Here is a 17,031-nt window from a genome sequence, read left to right on the forward strand (position 1 = left end):
AACATCTGACACTTGTACATCAAATGCATGAATGTACCAAAGCATTTGCAATTTGTTCAGGAGAATGAGAAACTGCATTTATGATGTGAACAAGAGACTATAATGTGGCTGTTGAACAAGTAAGAATTTTAGTTGTGATTGGAGAAATGCACCAAAGTGAGAGAAACTGTTATATATAATATAATATAAAATATAAGATTATTATATTATATATAATATTAATTATTATAAATATCATATATAAATATAAATTATTATATTATATATAAAATATAAAGAGAATGTTTGCTGTAACTGCTCCTATCTATATAATATTATAATTTTTTTTTTCACATATCTTTTTATATATACATATATATTTTTTATGTTACTATTTGTGTACTGTACTTGTCTCTTGTCTCTGATACTAATGGAGGAACAGCAGAACGCAAAGTAGGAGAAAACACTTAAAGCAAATAAAATCACTCATAAAAGCAAGCGATTTTGAAGGTTTTCAAATCTTTTTGTTGCTTGTGTGTTTTATTAAATAAACTAAATCATCATACTTGACGGATTAAAACAGTTGTCCCTCCGCTTTTGGGAGGAAATATGTACGTGTCATATTCAAATGACGTAATGTCTGTCGTCCCCGCCTCAAACTCGTTCGTACATTAATAAACTGTAGTTACAGTACGCGGATATAGTCTCCATTAGGCGGGGGCGGGGCAGCGCGATCTTTACACACACATTGATGCGAGCGCAAAACTCCGAGGATTAAAAGTTAATAATACATGCCAATATAAAGCATGAGAGCTCCTGCAAATGAGTCTATTTTTATTTAAACACAAATTATTGTGAATATTTCTCAAATTAAATGTGGATTATATGTCAATTCATTCATATTCATGATAGTTTTTGCCTCCGCCATCTTTATTGGTGACGTATTGGTCTCTGATTGGTCAGATCACCAGTCCCGCGCTCGTAGTATCTTCCTGCGCTCTGATTGGTCAGAATCCCAAAAGTGTGTATCTTTCCGGAAGTGCAGTTCTCCTAGAGGGCGCTGTGTTATACACACTTTAGTGGGGGGGCATACACACTTTAAGTACACAAATCACATAAAAGTGAAATTTTGGGACAAATGAGATTTTAAGCCAGGAAACCATTTTAGAGCATGCTGATTGCCATTATATGGTCAAACAAATGAGGACATACAAAATGTCCCAAGTTTTTTTGGTGGTCCCCAGTTTACTGGTGTGTATCCTGGTGAATGTACCCAAAAGTGACATAAGTAGGTACACACACACACACACACACACACACAGTGTTTCCAGTGGCAACTCTCTGTAAGCCCTGATGAATCATCTCAGTGGGCGACTAACAGCCCATCCTCCCCCAGCAGCAGCCCTTGTTTTCTGTGTTTATTTATCTTCATTTTAGCTGTACTTCCTGTTTTTTTGTTTTCTTTTTTATTATTTTCTCTGGCCTTGTCTGAATTGGTCTTAATGTCGTGCCATGACAACCACATGTTCTCTCTGGTTCACCCGGCAACAAGCATCTCTGTATGTGAGCGCCGCTCTCCGTCTCAGCTTATTAACCACTAAGACGACTCCAGCATCACGGCACCCCTGAGTAGCCATTTACAGAGATAGCGCTTTCATTTCAACCTGAAAGGAACTCTAGGATGGCAAAGTCAAGGGGAGATGTCTTGGTTACTATGGCAATGGCAGGAAATGAATGGATCATATCCTTTTGAAGAACAGAGAGGCGAGCAGGAAATTTCCATTCCCGAGCAATTACGGAGATGGAACACGCCCAGGAGAGGCCATGTAACCTCACTCCAGGAGAAAGCACTTTAACACGTTAGCGCAAATGCGGAAACCTCCTGTCCTCATTTCAAATTGAGCAGAAAATAACCAGTGATGGGAGGTTTGGGGGGTCGTGCGATCACGCTTGACTACCAGACCAATGTCAGTCTGTTTTCGACAGAGGAACTAAAGCTTCTACCTGTTCAAAGATTAATGACAAATAACATACATACATACATACATGTAAATAAACAGCAAAACATACATAATATATGCACCGATCAGGCATAACATTATGAGCACCTTCCTAATATTGTGTTGGTCCCCTTTTTCTGCCAAAACAGGCCTGACCCGTCGAGGCATGGACTCCTCTAGACCCCTGAAGGTGTGCTGTGGTATCTGACACCAAGATGTTAGCAGCAGATCCTTTAAGTCCTGTAAGTTGCGAGGTGGAGCCACCATGGATCGGACTTGTTTGTTCAGCACATCCCACAGATGCTCCGTTGGATTGAGATCTGGGGAATTTGGAGGCCAAGTCAACACCTCAAACTCATTGTGCTCCTCAAACCATTTTTGCTTTGTGGCAGGATCATTATCCTGCTGAAAGAGTCCACAGCCACCAGGGAATACCGTTTCCATGAAAGGGTGTACATGGTCTGCAACAATGTTTAGGTAGGTGGTACGTGTCAAAGTAACATCCACATGGATGGCAGGACCCAAGGTTTCCCAGCAGAACATTGCCCAAAGCATCACACTGCCTCTGCTGGCTTGCCTTCTTCCCATAATCCATCCTGGTGCCATGTGTTCCCCAGGTAAGAGATGCACACGCACCCGGCTGTATATTCTGATACCTTTCAATCAGAACCAGCATTAACTTCTTGAGCAATTTGAGCTACAGTAGCTCGTCTGTTGGATCGGACCACACGGACCAGCCTTCGCTCCCCACATGCATCAATGAGCCTTATCCGCCCATGTCGCCAGTTCACCACTGTTCCTTCCTTGGAGCACTTTTGATAGATACTGACCACTGCAGACCGGGAACACCCCACAAGAGCTGCAGCTTTGGAGATGCTCTGACCCAGTCGTCTAGCCATCACAATTTGGTCCTTGTCAAACTTGCTCAAATGTTCCTGCTTCTAACACATCAACTTTGAGGACAAAATGTTCACTTGCTGCCTAATATATCCCACCCACTAACAGGTGCAGAGATGATCAGTGTTATTCACTATATATATTATATATATCTACTAATATATAATCTACTAATCTGAATGATAATCAGTTATTTTTAAGATGAATTTACACTCTAAAAATGGGTCAATATGGACAAACACAACCGTTGGTTTAAATGTTTTTAAAGGTTGGGTTTTGTCGATATTTGTCCCAAACATGGGTTAAAACAACCCAGCATTTTTTAGAGTGTACTTTTCCAATAAAGATTATAGTTATACTTTTTTTTAAATGTATAATAGGGAACTATTCTTACGGAAAGTTTATGATCATTTTAATAAACATTTATTTTAGGGACATTTTCGTTTACTTCCGTTTTACATTACTTGAATTCTAATGTAAAATCTGGATCCTGAAGCAAAACCAACTGTTTGTTTGGATGCTGGTCTTCCTCAGTCGACTGCTGTTGTGTATCTGCTCATACAGTGGCCAAACGTGTCCGTCACTTCCTCTTATCTGACCTCAGCGCAGGCAGCTGGCCGCCCCGCAGTGGCACGTGTCTTGAGAAAGAGGTGATGTGGTCTTGCACATCCCACCCATGCGAAGATTCACAGAGTGGGCATTGTTTCACGCCTGGCATGTGATTTCGACAGTGACGCACATTTGCCACCTCTGTTTGTCCATCCTTTGAGAAGACTGCCTCTGAAAATGCCACTGTAAAAAACCCAGATTGTTTGAAGTTGCACATAAAACAGATTCTAAGAGTATGTTTACAAGAAAATATTTCAGTCTTTCTACTTCAAAGTTTCATGTTTAATCCAATGCATTTACTAGCAATTTCTGAGTGAAAATGTTTCAACATACATTTTTTTTCCGCTGTAGAAGGGAATGTATATGAGATACATGTGCACAGAACACCAGCTGACGTCTCCACGGCCCAGATACGCTGTCAAAGCTAGTGAAAGCTGAGATGGAGAAATCACAAAGCAACAGAGAAAGAGAGAAACGAACACACCGCCCCCGCAAATGAGTGGCGTGGCATGGCCAGAGCTTCAGAAGGTCTCTGTTGCACAAATGCTTATACAGTCGGGAACAATGAGCGCTCTGTGAACGGCTCTTGGACGGTGCATTGTGTTCCATCTCTCTCTTGTGTTTCCCTGTCTCAGCAGGCTTCACTCTTCTGGGAGGAGGAGGAGGAGGAGGAGGAGGAGGAGGAGGTTCGGCTCTCAGATGATCTCCAGGGGCTCCGATCTGAAGCTTGATAAGCATGTGACTTCTCAATTCTGTTTGACTCAACTGCTTGGATATCGCCCAAGAAAGCGCCTCTGATCGCCTCTGATACCCAGCAGGAGAGAGAAGTGTAAAGCTGTCTGATCTGATGAACTGGTTGAACATGGACCTTGCGGGAGCTGTATGCAAAAATATAGCAGCTTCACATTATCAGAAATTAGATGCAAATTTTATAGCAAACAAAATAAGAGGCTGTGTTTACATACCATTCAGTAACATATTGCACATTTCAAAGTATATTCATTTCTATCCTTTCTAATCTTTGTAGTCTGTCTGTTATTATGGCACTGTATTGAATTGTAATCATTGCTATTTCCTATTCTGTGATTTATGTTTGTTTCTGTACCGCCGCCCTCTATTTCCCCTCAGGAGATTAATAAAGTACCATCCTATCCGATATGCTGAAGAAGCACATCATAAAAACCTGACAATGATGAAACCATGTTTGATTTTCAACTTACTCTGGTTATAATCTTGATATAAAAACATAATACACTATATGTGCATACTGTTGCAAGCTGACAGAACAGCAATAAAGGCATTTAAATGCGAAGTGGGATGATGGCCAAAAAATTCTAGATGTGTCAATCAGATATATATGCCTATTAAGCATAATCGACGCAAGATTATGCATGTAAACTTGCTTTTTAATGATGTTAAAGAGTCTGTAGAGGTGTGGATTTTTCAGCGATCCTCTAGTAGGTGGCCACAAATTTTTTTAAGAGCGAGTCAGCAACTGAATCAATGATTGAATGAGTCAGTGATTGAATTATTCACAGCTGATTTGTTCAGAATGTGCTTGTCTTTATGAACAAGTCATTGAATCATTCACACTTGATTTGTTGAAAAACATGGATTCATTCAGCAACAAAACAAGCAAATGTCTTTATGAGCGAGTCATTGAATCTTTCACAAACAATTAATTAAAAAACACTGATTCATTAAGGAATGAAACAGTTGCGTGCATTTATGAGTGAGTCACTGATTCATTAATTCAAACCATTTGTTCAAAAACACGGATTCATTCATCAACAAAAGTAATTGCTTACCCTAAACTTACCCGTATCCCACCTCAATAGCAGCAAAAGTGTTTTGCAATTCAATATGAACACAATAAGTACAATGTACTTCTTTTTTTGACGTAAGTACATAGTAGTTAAGGCTACCTAATATAAAGTGGGACCCAAATGCTTGTCTTTATGAGTGAGTCATTGAATCATTCATTCAAAAACACTGATTCATTCAGGAACAAAACAAGTAACAGGCTGAATTCGGAATAGCGAAGTAACATACTAATCCTATTTGTGTCATAAAAAGGTATGACAGAAATAGTAAAAATGGTAGTATGACATTCATAATTCAGCCTGTCTTTAGAGTAACTGAATAATTCGCTTAACCGTTCCATTCAAAAACTCAACCATTTTAAAGCCCGAGCTCTCCATGTTATAATATTAATCTTGTAAATGAATTAAAATTTACTGGACAGTCGTTCACAGCCAACCTCTAACCTGTGCACGCACACACACACACACACACACACACACACACACACACACACACACACACACACACACACACACACACACACGTATACTGTATGTGGTTTATGGGGACTCTCCAAAGGCGTAATGGTTTTTATACTGTACACACTGTATATTATATCCCTTTACACTAAACCTTCCCATCACAAAAAAAAAATATTTGGCATTTTTTGAATATCAAAACACTGTTTAGTATGTTTTTTAAGCCATTTGGTTTATGAGGACTCATGAAGTGTTTATGTTGTAATACCCATGTCATCATACACATTTGTGTCCATATTTGTGAACATATATACAAGAACACACACACTCACAGATGTGTTTACAGCATCCAACCAATGTCACCCCTGGGGCGGTTTTCTTAGAAGAGGCTTAAAGCTAGAGAGGGTGGAGGAGGAAGTGTGTGTGTTTGTGTGAACATGTGTGTGTTGTGAGTTAGTGTCAGCAGGATAATTCATCACAGGGGGCTTTAAATGGAGTCTCCATTACCACCTGCTTTCCTCCAGACTGACTCTCTCCTGCTCTGCACAGCAGATACTGGGTCAGAGCGTCTATGAGGAGAATCCTCATTAAAAATGGATAAGCAGGATTTTTCTCTAGCCCGTGCACTATTCCTCTGCACTCGAAATACGAAACAGCCCCACATTTATCTCAATCTCAGGTAAGCTGCCAGACAGAGTTGGAAAGTAACTAATTATAATTACTTTCGTTACAGTACTTGAGTACATTTTACAATTTTTTCTACTTTCTTGAGTACAATTAAATTGTGGTACTTTTACCTGAGTTGAATAAAAATGAAGCATTCAACTTCGCTACATTTATTTTTCACCAAAAGTACAAAGTACTTTGACAAAGGTGTTTTGAATCAACACCTACGTTTCAATATTTTAGTGAATGTAAGTGAGCTATGCTCATATTCTGATTTTAATTTGTCACTTTGGCAGCTCCCGAAATGGGTCATTCCATTGATATTACCAGAGCACTGAGCAGTTTAAGTAAATAGAAAACTCAGCACATACAAGGACGTGGTTATTGCATGGATGGAGCAAGAACATAATGTAAGTGTGCATAAACACAGTTCAGTTTAATGGTAAATACAGTTAAAATAAATGTACGAAGCAAACTTTGTATGAAGATAAAAAAACCTCAACATTAGCAACAGTGAAATAAGATCGCATGATTTATCTGTCAATCAGATGCACGTAAAAGTGTAGTTCGTTACCATAGCAACAGTGTGCTCCCGGCACATTTTCGGTATAATGAAAAAAGAGCATTTTATTTAAGGTTAACCCATACCCCACCTGATTTTTTTATTGGCACTTTTCTATTCATACAGTTTTAATCCCTCATTTCTTACCCTCTCACTTACCCTTCTTCAACATTCAAATACATACATGGACTTACTTTTTAAAATTAGTAATAAAACAATCACTCTTGGCAACAGGAATAGCTAGTATGTTTGCTTAGCAGAGAGTCAAACACAACAATTAATATCATGATTAATATCATGTTTTGCAGCAAAATCACTATATATACACATAAGTCGTATTTGAAATAACTTTTGTGTTCCATGTTGATCTTTAACACAGAGTGAGACGGAAAATATATTATTTTATAAAATTCCATTATATAAAATTCGATTAGGGTTGCATTTGGGTAAAAATAGGAAAATAATAGTAAAGTACTTTGTAACATAGTAACTTGAGTAGTTTTTCAGCAAACTACTTATTTACACTTACTTGAGTCATAGTATTTTTCAGTACTAATTAGAATAATCCCTGAGAAAGGAGAAAACAAAAAGTGGGTGAAAAAGAGGGCAGCTTTCTGTAGATAAGAGACCCAGGCTGAGCTGAAACTTATTCAAGAGCTTCTCAACACAAAACAATGGCACTGAGACGGGTTCATTATATCACAAGACATCACATGAAAGACCACGAAACTATGAAACGATTTCAGTCTTGATTTTAAAAGAGATGTGAAACACAATGGGAACTAAATTTAGAGCCCTGATAAACCAGTAATGCATATCGTCCTCTGCTTTCAAAGGTTGTCTTGGAAACTGCCGCATGAATAAGACAGATAACTTCACTGCCAAGGAATAAAGTTGCATGTGATTTTAGCACTGTTAGCTGTCCGTATAGCAGAAATGTCAGTTGCACTGCACTCTGGGTCGAACCGGTTCATTGCGCTGACATTTGCCAGGCATTCTGTGACATTTCTCTTCAGAGATATACTGTCAGTCAGTGTCGAAAACATCCTGCTCTGGAAACACTCAAATACGAGCAAAAATTTGGATCAACTTTTGCAGGCTGTATGTTATTGAGACCGAACAAAGACACAGGTTGTGATCCTGGAGGATTAATGGATTAGAAACCACTTATCTAAATGACTTTGAGCAAACAAAGAAACATCCAATATCACTTCAGGCACAGTCCACAGGTCAGTAATCTTGGTGAAGCAAAATGCGAGGGGTGTTTGTGCAAAACTCTCTGCCATGATGCTGGAGAGTTGTGGGAGGTTGCCATGGTGATGCAGTGCAGTATCTAAGGTGAGTCATTGTAGCAGATCGTGATGTGGGTGGATGCTTCGGCCCGAGTCAGAAGAGCCCATGCACCTCAAAGTTATGATATTCTTGTCTCTAGATAGGGCTTTGCCATTATTTTTATCAAGAAAAGTCTGTCTTTAAAAACCTGTGGTCAAAATGTCCCACTTTAGATTGGAATCAACTCTAAAACAGCAGTATATGAAACGATACATTGATTAAAAAGAATAAAAATCAACATCCCTGATGGAAAATAACTGTAAACTCCTTTAAATGTTTGTATGGTCACCTTTCATACAGCTGTAAAGTACAATCAAAGGTGAACATGTCAAAGTCATGGTCATTAATAAGACAGAATATTAAAATTGGCCAATGATTGAGACAAATTTTACCAAATGCGTATAAAAAATATAGCTGCGAGCAGCAATTATTGGGTTTCAAGCGCTTTAAGGCCTGAATGATATGTTTCATTTTACGAAAATTTAATGAATAATTTGATTGACAGCAGTGGTTTTTGAGGCTTCAGTATGAGGAGATCTATCAAATGATATGAATATTGTGTGGATGCATGAAACCACGTGATTACAGAGGCGTAAAACTCGTTAGCGCCATCTAGTGGCCGATTTCTTTCTGAATTTCTCACAGGCCTCTAGGGCTGAGTCAAACAGGCCCAGTGAGTTTCTTTCCAGTTGTTAACATTGTCTGATAGCTGCTCAAAATTCATTGGCCGATGACGGATATGTTTTTTGAGATACGTCAGTGTCCTCATAGACAGCCATGGCACCTTGGACAAAGACATTGCATACCAATTTTCAAGTCAATCGGACTAACGGTGAAGTAGTTATAGCCATTTTCAAGGTTTTTTTTGCTGTTATAGTGCCACCAAGTGGCCAGCGGCTTCATCCTTTTTCACAGGACCACAGATTGAGCTCTTACATAGGTGTGCTGAGTTTGGTGAAAATATTCAGTACATGAGTTATAGCCATTTTAATAAAATTGGCTCCACACAATTTGGCGGCCCAATTTTTTTTTTTCTTTTGATAATTATTGACCATCAGACTCTGGAGAAACTCGCTGCACTGATTTGGTTCTGATCGGGCCAAAAACCTAGGACAGTTTCTCAAAATTAGTTTTTCAAAAAATCAATTTTTTGCAGACGAGCGCATCCATTTGTCCGCCTTGAGCCAAGGATTCCAATGATGTTAGCCTATGCCTAATGGTTTGGGAGTTTTGAGCAATTTCGTAATATTTCCTGCTGTGGCGCCCCTCTCAGGCCAATCGGGGCGAGCCTTGGTGATGTTGTAGACGGTGTGAGTGAGTACTACCAGCCCTCAAAGTTTCAAGTCTCAGCGATTTACGGTTTGGTCTGCCCGATCACTGTTAGGGGAGAATGCTGATCCTTGGATATTTAAAGGTGCCATCAAACGTTTTTTTACAAGATGTAATATAAGTCTAAGGTGTCCCCTGAATGTGTCTGTGAAGTTTCAGCTCAAAATACCCCATAGATTTTTTTAAATTCATTTTTTTAACTGCCTATTTTGGGGCATAATTAGAAATGCGCCGATTCATGTTGCGGCCCCTTTAAATGCTCACGATCCCCGCCCACGGGGCTCGCGCTTGCCTTAAACAGTACATAAACAAAGGTTACACTGCTAATATAACCCTCAAAATGGATCTTTACAAAGTGTTCGTCATGCATACTGCATGCATGCGTCGGATTAAGTGAGTATTGTATTTATTTGGATGTTTATATTTGATTCTCTTGAGGCTGTGATCCGTGGCTAATGGCTAATGCTACACTGTTGGAGAGATTTATAAAGAATGAAGTTGTGTTTATGAATTATACAGACTGCAAGTGTTTAATAATGAAAATAGCGACGGCTCTTGTCTCCGTGAATACAGTAAAAAACGATGGTAACTTTAACCACATTTAACAGTACATTAGCAACATGCTAACGAAACATTTAGAAAGACAATTTACAAATATCACTAAAAATATCATGATATCATGGATCATGTCAGTTATTATCGCTCCATCTGCCATTTTTCGCTGTTGTCCTTGCTTGCTTACCTGCATAACGTCTGATGATTCAGCTGTGCACAGATCCAGACGTTAATACTGGCTGTCCTTTTGTAATGCCTTGAACATGAGCTGGCATATGCAAATATTGGGGGCGTACACCCCGACTGTTAAGTAACAGTCGGTATTATGTTGAGATTCGCCTGTTCTTCAGAGGTCTTTTAAACAAATGAGATTTATATAAGAAGGAGGAAACAATGGAGTTTGAGACTCACTGTATGTCATTTCCATGAACTGAACTCTTGTTATTTAACTATGCCAATATAAATTTAATTTTTAATTCTAGGGCACCTTTAACAATTACAATAAAGTTTCAGCGCTACATGCTTGAACCCCTAAATATAAGCAAAAACTACTTTACGAGCAAAGAAAAATCAAAAAAAGAAAAAAAAAAGAGCTAGATAGAAACTCACCTGCAAAGGGGAAGAGGCGGAGTCAACACAGGAAATGATTATAGGCACATACTGTAAGAGGTCGGTTAATTAAAGGGACAGACACATACATATTAAAAGTACATTCGGCATGCATTTAGAGATATTTTACATGAAAAGAAAAAAAACAGCAAGTGTAACTTGCAAAACTACAATTTATAATTTAAAGTGGTTAATCTACAATATCAATAAAAGTTGTTAACAAAACTAACATTCACTGTATTGAAAACAGTGAATCATTTTAATATTTATTCAGCTTCTAGTAAAGAGCTTGTAAACTGATGCACAGGATTTATTTTGAACATCGCTGATCGATGATTATTGACATTATTGATATGAATTGGCAAACCTTTTTTTTCTTAACCATCTGGACAAACTGTTTCATTATAATGAATGACTGTCATGTGCTAATTGAGAGGATACTGTAAGAGTGTTTGATTATTGGCTTGGTTTGTGCTGCTGTAAAATAATTATTAAAAAAAATATATAATAAAAAATAAATTAAAAAATAAAAATCTAAATCAAATAAAATACATACAAAAAAATGTTGTTTGTTGTAGAAATTATCTTGTAACTGGAAATGCTACACTATTTTTAAAAACAGTTGCGCTGCTGTCATGCAATTGAAAAATGCATTTAGTAACCTTGCTAATTTTAGTTTTTTGCTCCCCAAACATCAGTTGAATGATGCTTGTGCGTGTGGACTGCGGGTTATAATAACTGCGGCTGTCGTGACACAGGCTGGTGGGATGTATCTGCAGGGAGTGGGAACTTTAAATAGACTGTCTTTAAAACCACACAGTGATGCGAAGCAACAAGCTGTCAAGGTGGTCCACTGTCATTCACTCAGTTGGACGAGATGCGTTTTCACATTGCATTCTTCTTTCTCAGGCTCGCGGCGATGAGGGAGTCGCCTTCATCATTGCACTCACACCCGTATCCGGTGCAGCCCCAAAGGCTTCAGGCTCGCTGTGACAATGCCATTAGTTTTCCATCAGCTGGAGGTATTTTCTGCCGCAGTGGGCTGAGAAATTGCCAAACATCCATGTCATTTAAAGAGGAGGATTATGATACCTGCGTTACTCACAAAACCACACCGATGAGCTTCAGCCAATAGACGAGGGCCGTAAAGTCCTTTCGTCTAGAGCTCGCTATCAAACACAATCAATATCTCATTGTTTGGGAGCTTAATGTGGCACGGCTGCGTGTGTGTAAAGCAAGCCTTCCAGCTGTATTACAGATTACTGAATTAGGACAGAGCACAGGCTAATTTAAGGTCTGGATTTGAGCCAGTCTGCCATGAGCTTGCATTAATGATCTTCAGACGCAGACGGAAGTTTGGCTGCTTCAGCTCTGTATATCAGGCATGAGAAAGGTTTTGTGCCATTAACACAGCAACAGGCATTTGGAGTTGCCAAAGCGCTGGAGAAAGAGGGAGGACGCCGCAGTCAGTGGCGGGTAATTGCTGTGAATGATTACTGTAGATTGCCTGATGCAATTAGAAGCAGGGTGTAAAACACTGAATATGTCTCTGATTCGTAAGCATCAAATTAATTGCAATGGAATTTTTTTGCTTTTTAATGCAATCAGGGTGCATTAAAGGGGACCTATAATGCCCCTTTCACAAGATGTAATATAAGTCTCTGGGGTCTCCAGAATGTGTCTGTGAAGTTTCAGCTCAAAATACCCCACAGATCATTTATTATAGCTTGTCAAATTTGTCCCTATTCGGGTGTGAGCAAAAGCACGCAGTTTTTGTGTGTGTCCCTTTAAATGCAAATGAGCTGCTGCTCCCGCCCCCTTTCCAGAAGAGGGCGGAGCTTTAACAGCTTACGCTTCGTTTGCTCAACAACAATTCGGTTGCTCGATGTTTCTGAATGGTTAGTGGATAAATTTATGTAGTTGCTGTGGAGTTGATTCAACTCATCCACTAGCATGTGCCGTCATGTTCATCTTTTGTGTTGAATTGACCCTCGTTTGTGAAGCAGTCCGGCGTAAAATGACGGCATGTCAACAACACTCTACTACAACAACTCTTCCTCTTCTCTAAAGAAAAGTTCAGATATTTGTACTGGGAAACAAGACAGAAATACTGAGTAAGAACATCATTTTTTTTGCAGTGTAAACTTTGATGCATAATTTGTCTTACAGCATGTTTGCTGCAGTTATGCCTCAAATCGTACAGTTTGTAGAGGAGAGATGTGCTAATGCTCTACTTGAATTAATAATGGGCACAAAAAATCCTTAAAAATGTCTCAGAGAAGCACCAACCAAAAAAATCAAATAAAAACAAAACACACATTTGCTGGTGATTTTTTGCATGTGCAAACGCAACTTACAATTTCCCCAGAACAATGAAATGAATCTTATTATATGATAAACATCATATCATGAACATTGCTAATTTAAACAGACAACACAAAACGAGTCCACTGAGGCTGAAACCAAACACTGTGATCTCCAGGGCCAGGAGTCTGTCGTTCGTGACCCCACCCACGTCTCCACTGCTCATTAGGGCTCCTCAATTAAAGAGAGAGCAGCAGGTGTTTCCTCAGGAGTCATCCAGAGTCTGATTATCCCAACCTTTCTCGGCAAAGAGAAGAGAGGAGGGAGGGCCTGCGGTGATGGAGTCATATCCGACAGAGAGGAAGGACACGGCACACGCCCTAATCCTCACACACTCCACGGGAACGCAGAAGCCTGGAAGATCACAAGATAAACTGGCACCTGCTTCACAAACAACAGAAGCACACCTAAGAGCCAGAGACAAGAATAGCCTTCAGGGTATTATGAACGTCACATAGTCAAGCCACAGATGTCTAACTAATCTACAGGATACAGTGGGTTTAAATCTAAAGCTTTCTGTTTTCACATTGCTTTCGTCAAGACACTACGGGCGAAAACATTGTGTGCGTCTCAATCCGCTCCCTAGGTCAGGAATCAGTGTACACAGATTCAGGCACTCTGTAGGATGGCTCTATTTCTGGCAACGTCACTACTGGTATTTATGAACAACAGCAGAACTGAAATCTTTCTGACGTTATTTGTTATTTAACAGTGCATTATGATATATACATATCCTGCAACATTTCAGCAGTAAATTAATTATAAATGTTAGCTAGATTATGTTCAACAAAACATCTATCGCATTTCATTACATGTATTGAGTTACTTCGTGCTTCAGAACTTCCATTAAGGGAACATGAGGTGCATTCCATTCAACCGTTAGTGGACTATGAAGTGCACATCACAGGGTATTCCACCATCTTAAGTGAGATTCCAATCCAAAGGGAGCGAACGTTCAGTTCGAAGGGCACTGCGAACAGCATAGGGAATAAGGGAACATCGATACATCAAAGTCACCCAGCTGTTGGGTTCCGGAAGTAAAAACTCTATTCATTTTCTCCATAGGGAACGTGATTTTTAATTATAACTTATAAACCTTTAACGACAGCCTTATTTTGAGCTATGAGGTTGTTAATCGATGGTTTTACTTCTGTTGAAGCTGTCAGTCCGTGTTATTTCAACTTATTTTTAAAATAATTGTGTTGAACAGCAGAAATTGTGATGAAAAACTACATTACCCATGATGCTGTACAGAAAATTCCACCAATCAGAGAGTGGAAAAAGAGCTCTTTAGCTCCGCCCACTCCCATGAAGCTGTATGTAATCGAGTCTATCTCCCTATATGGTCTCAAAAATATTTAAATATTTGAATATATTCATCTGCTGGAAACTAGTTATTGTAGTTAATGAAGTTTTAAGTATGGATATTTTTCTCACAACAACCCAGGCCTTTATTAACCCACTGGAGTTTTATGATGGATGGATGCACTTTTTTTGGGCTTCAAAATCTCATGCCCCATTCACTACCATTATAAAGCTGGGAAGAGCCAGGATATTTTAAAATATAACTTTTGTTTGTGTTCATCTGAAAGAAGATAGGGTAGATAGGTCATATACACCTAGGATGGTTTGAGAGTGAGTAAATCATGGGATAATTTTCATTTTTGGGTGAACTGTCCCTTTAATGCCTAATCGTCTTAATGTTTGATATCTGTTTGCAAGCATGACATAACTATTTGATTGTCTCCTTTTTAACTAGGAAAATAGTCTGCTTTTGTACAGCAGGATTTATATTTTATTCAATGTGCTGGTGAACTTGGCAGAAGAACAAGCATCTCTTTAATCCGTATCTCCAACCATGAGAGAAAGGTGTCGGCTCTCCATGATGCTGAACTGTGCCAAAAACCATGTCTAGAGGTCAGTGGCAATGGGCCATTCTTACAATAAAAAAGTAACACTAATCAGGAAGAATCAATGAGAGGAGAACGCCCATGAATTCAACCTCCAAGATGAGGAGGGAGGGAATGACATAAACTAGACCCGCCATCAACCAACATCCTCATTAACCTAGATGAGCCATGGAGGAGAAAAACAGCTTGTGAAGGACGACTACTGCATTTTTTATTCCCATTCCAGTGGAAACCGTGAAGGCTCTTAAACTCAGACTGCACTGCAGCCATTCAAGCATTCAGCTCCAGCACTGACCCAGAAATGAAGATAATCATAAAAGAAGAGTCACTCGTTCCCTCAGGAGGACTTTCATATGGTCACTACGACAGACTGAACCAGAATGCAGCACATTTCAGTACTGTGATGGATGGACTGGCCATAGGGAGTTTTCCCAATGGGCCACCTGTCAAAACTAAATTTAACATAGGCCTAAATATATATTTAAGGGATAAAAATTACATTTTTTTTTTTGGTAACTGATTTACCTTTTATAGTAAATAAACATGAAAATCCTTAAAGAACCATGTTTTGCCTTATATCAAAGCAATCAAAGAGAGAGAAAAAATGTCTTACGTAACATTTGGCATGCATGCATCTCTTTAAGCCACCAAGAAAGTTTCTTACAAACCAGCGCCAAATTTCTTCAACACATTCACAGACTTTGTGGAGGATTCGATTCATTGGATCAGATCCTGTTTGAGCCCTTATAAATAAACATAGAAAAACTGTCTCCCTCCTCCACATGCCAGAACCCACACATCCGAGGAATCTGTGAAATATGCATTCCTGCTATTTCTTTCACTTCAACAATTATTCGTTTGTGCTGTTGAATTATGCATTTTCTCACTGTGAAGCTGGACACTGGTGTTTCTGTTCTTTAAAACTGACTTTGAACATGTCCATAAAAATTTATGAATGAATTCTGATAAATGGTGGTGGGTTGTAAAACAACCTAATGTCCACAATTAAAGCAGTTAAGTTAAGTTCTTTATTTATAAAAACAAAAATCATGTTCACAGTAAATGTCTTACAATGGAATGAGACAATTTAGATGGTTTAAATGCAGAAATATGCAGGATATTAAAGCACATATTAATTTTTCCATACAAAAATATGTTATTTTAATCATGTAAAGTGTCTAAATTATCCTTTCAGTGGTGGGATGACGCTATAGGCACAGTGCTGTTATTTTTAAGAAAAACTATTAAAAATCATTTCCAGTAATTGAAGTAAAGTTGAAATAATTTAAAATATAAATATTAGATGGAAAAAGAAAACAAAAAATTAGGCACATAACAAAATGACTAAAATTAAAATAAAATCTATTAAAATAAAATCTAAAAGACATATCTAAATAGTATAATACTATATAAATAACCAGTGTCGGGGAAAGTTGCTTTTAAAAGTAATGTGTTACAATATTACGTTACTCCCTAAAAAGTAACTACATGTGTTACAATATTACGTTACTCCCTAAAAAGTAACTACATGTGTTACAATATTGCATTACTCCCTAAAAAGTAACTGTTACAATATTGCGTTACTCCTAAAAAGTAACTAAATGTGTTACATTATTGTGTTACTCCCAAAAAGTAACTAAATGTGTTACAATATTGCGTTACTCCTAAAAAGTAACTAAATGTGTTACAATATCGCGTTACTCCCTAAAAAGTAACTACATGTGTTACAATATTGCGTTACTTCTAAAAAGTATCTAAATGTGTTACAATATCACGTTACTCCCTAAAAAGTAACTAAATGTGTTACATTATTGTGTTACTCCCAAAAAGTAACTAAATGTGTAACAATATCGTGTTACTCCCTAAAAAGTAACTAAATGTGTTACATTATTGCGTTACTCCCAAAAAGTAACTAAATGTGTTACAATATCGCGTTA

This window comes from Megalobrama amblycephala, linkage group LG14 (assembly GCF_018812025.1).
Source record: "Megalobrama amblycephala isolate DHTTF-2021 linkage group LG14, ASM1881202v1, whole genome shotgun sequence".
NCBI lineage: Eukaryota > Metazoa > Chordata > Actinopteri > Cypriniformes > Xenocyprididae > Megalobrama > Megalobrama amblycephala.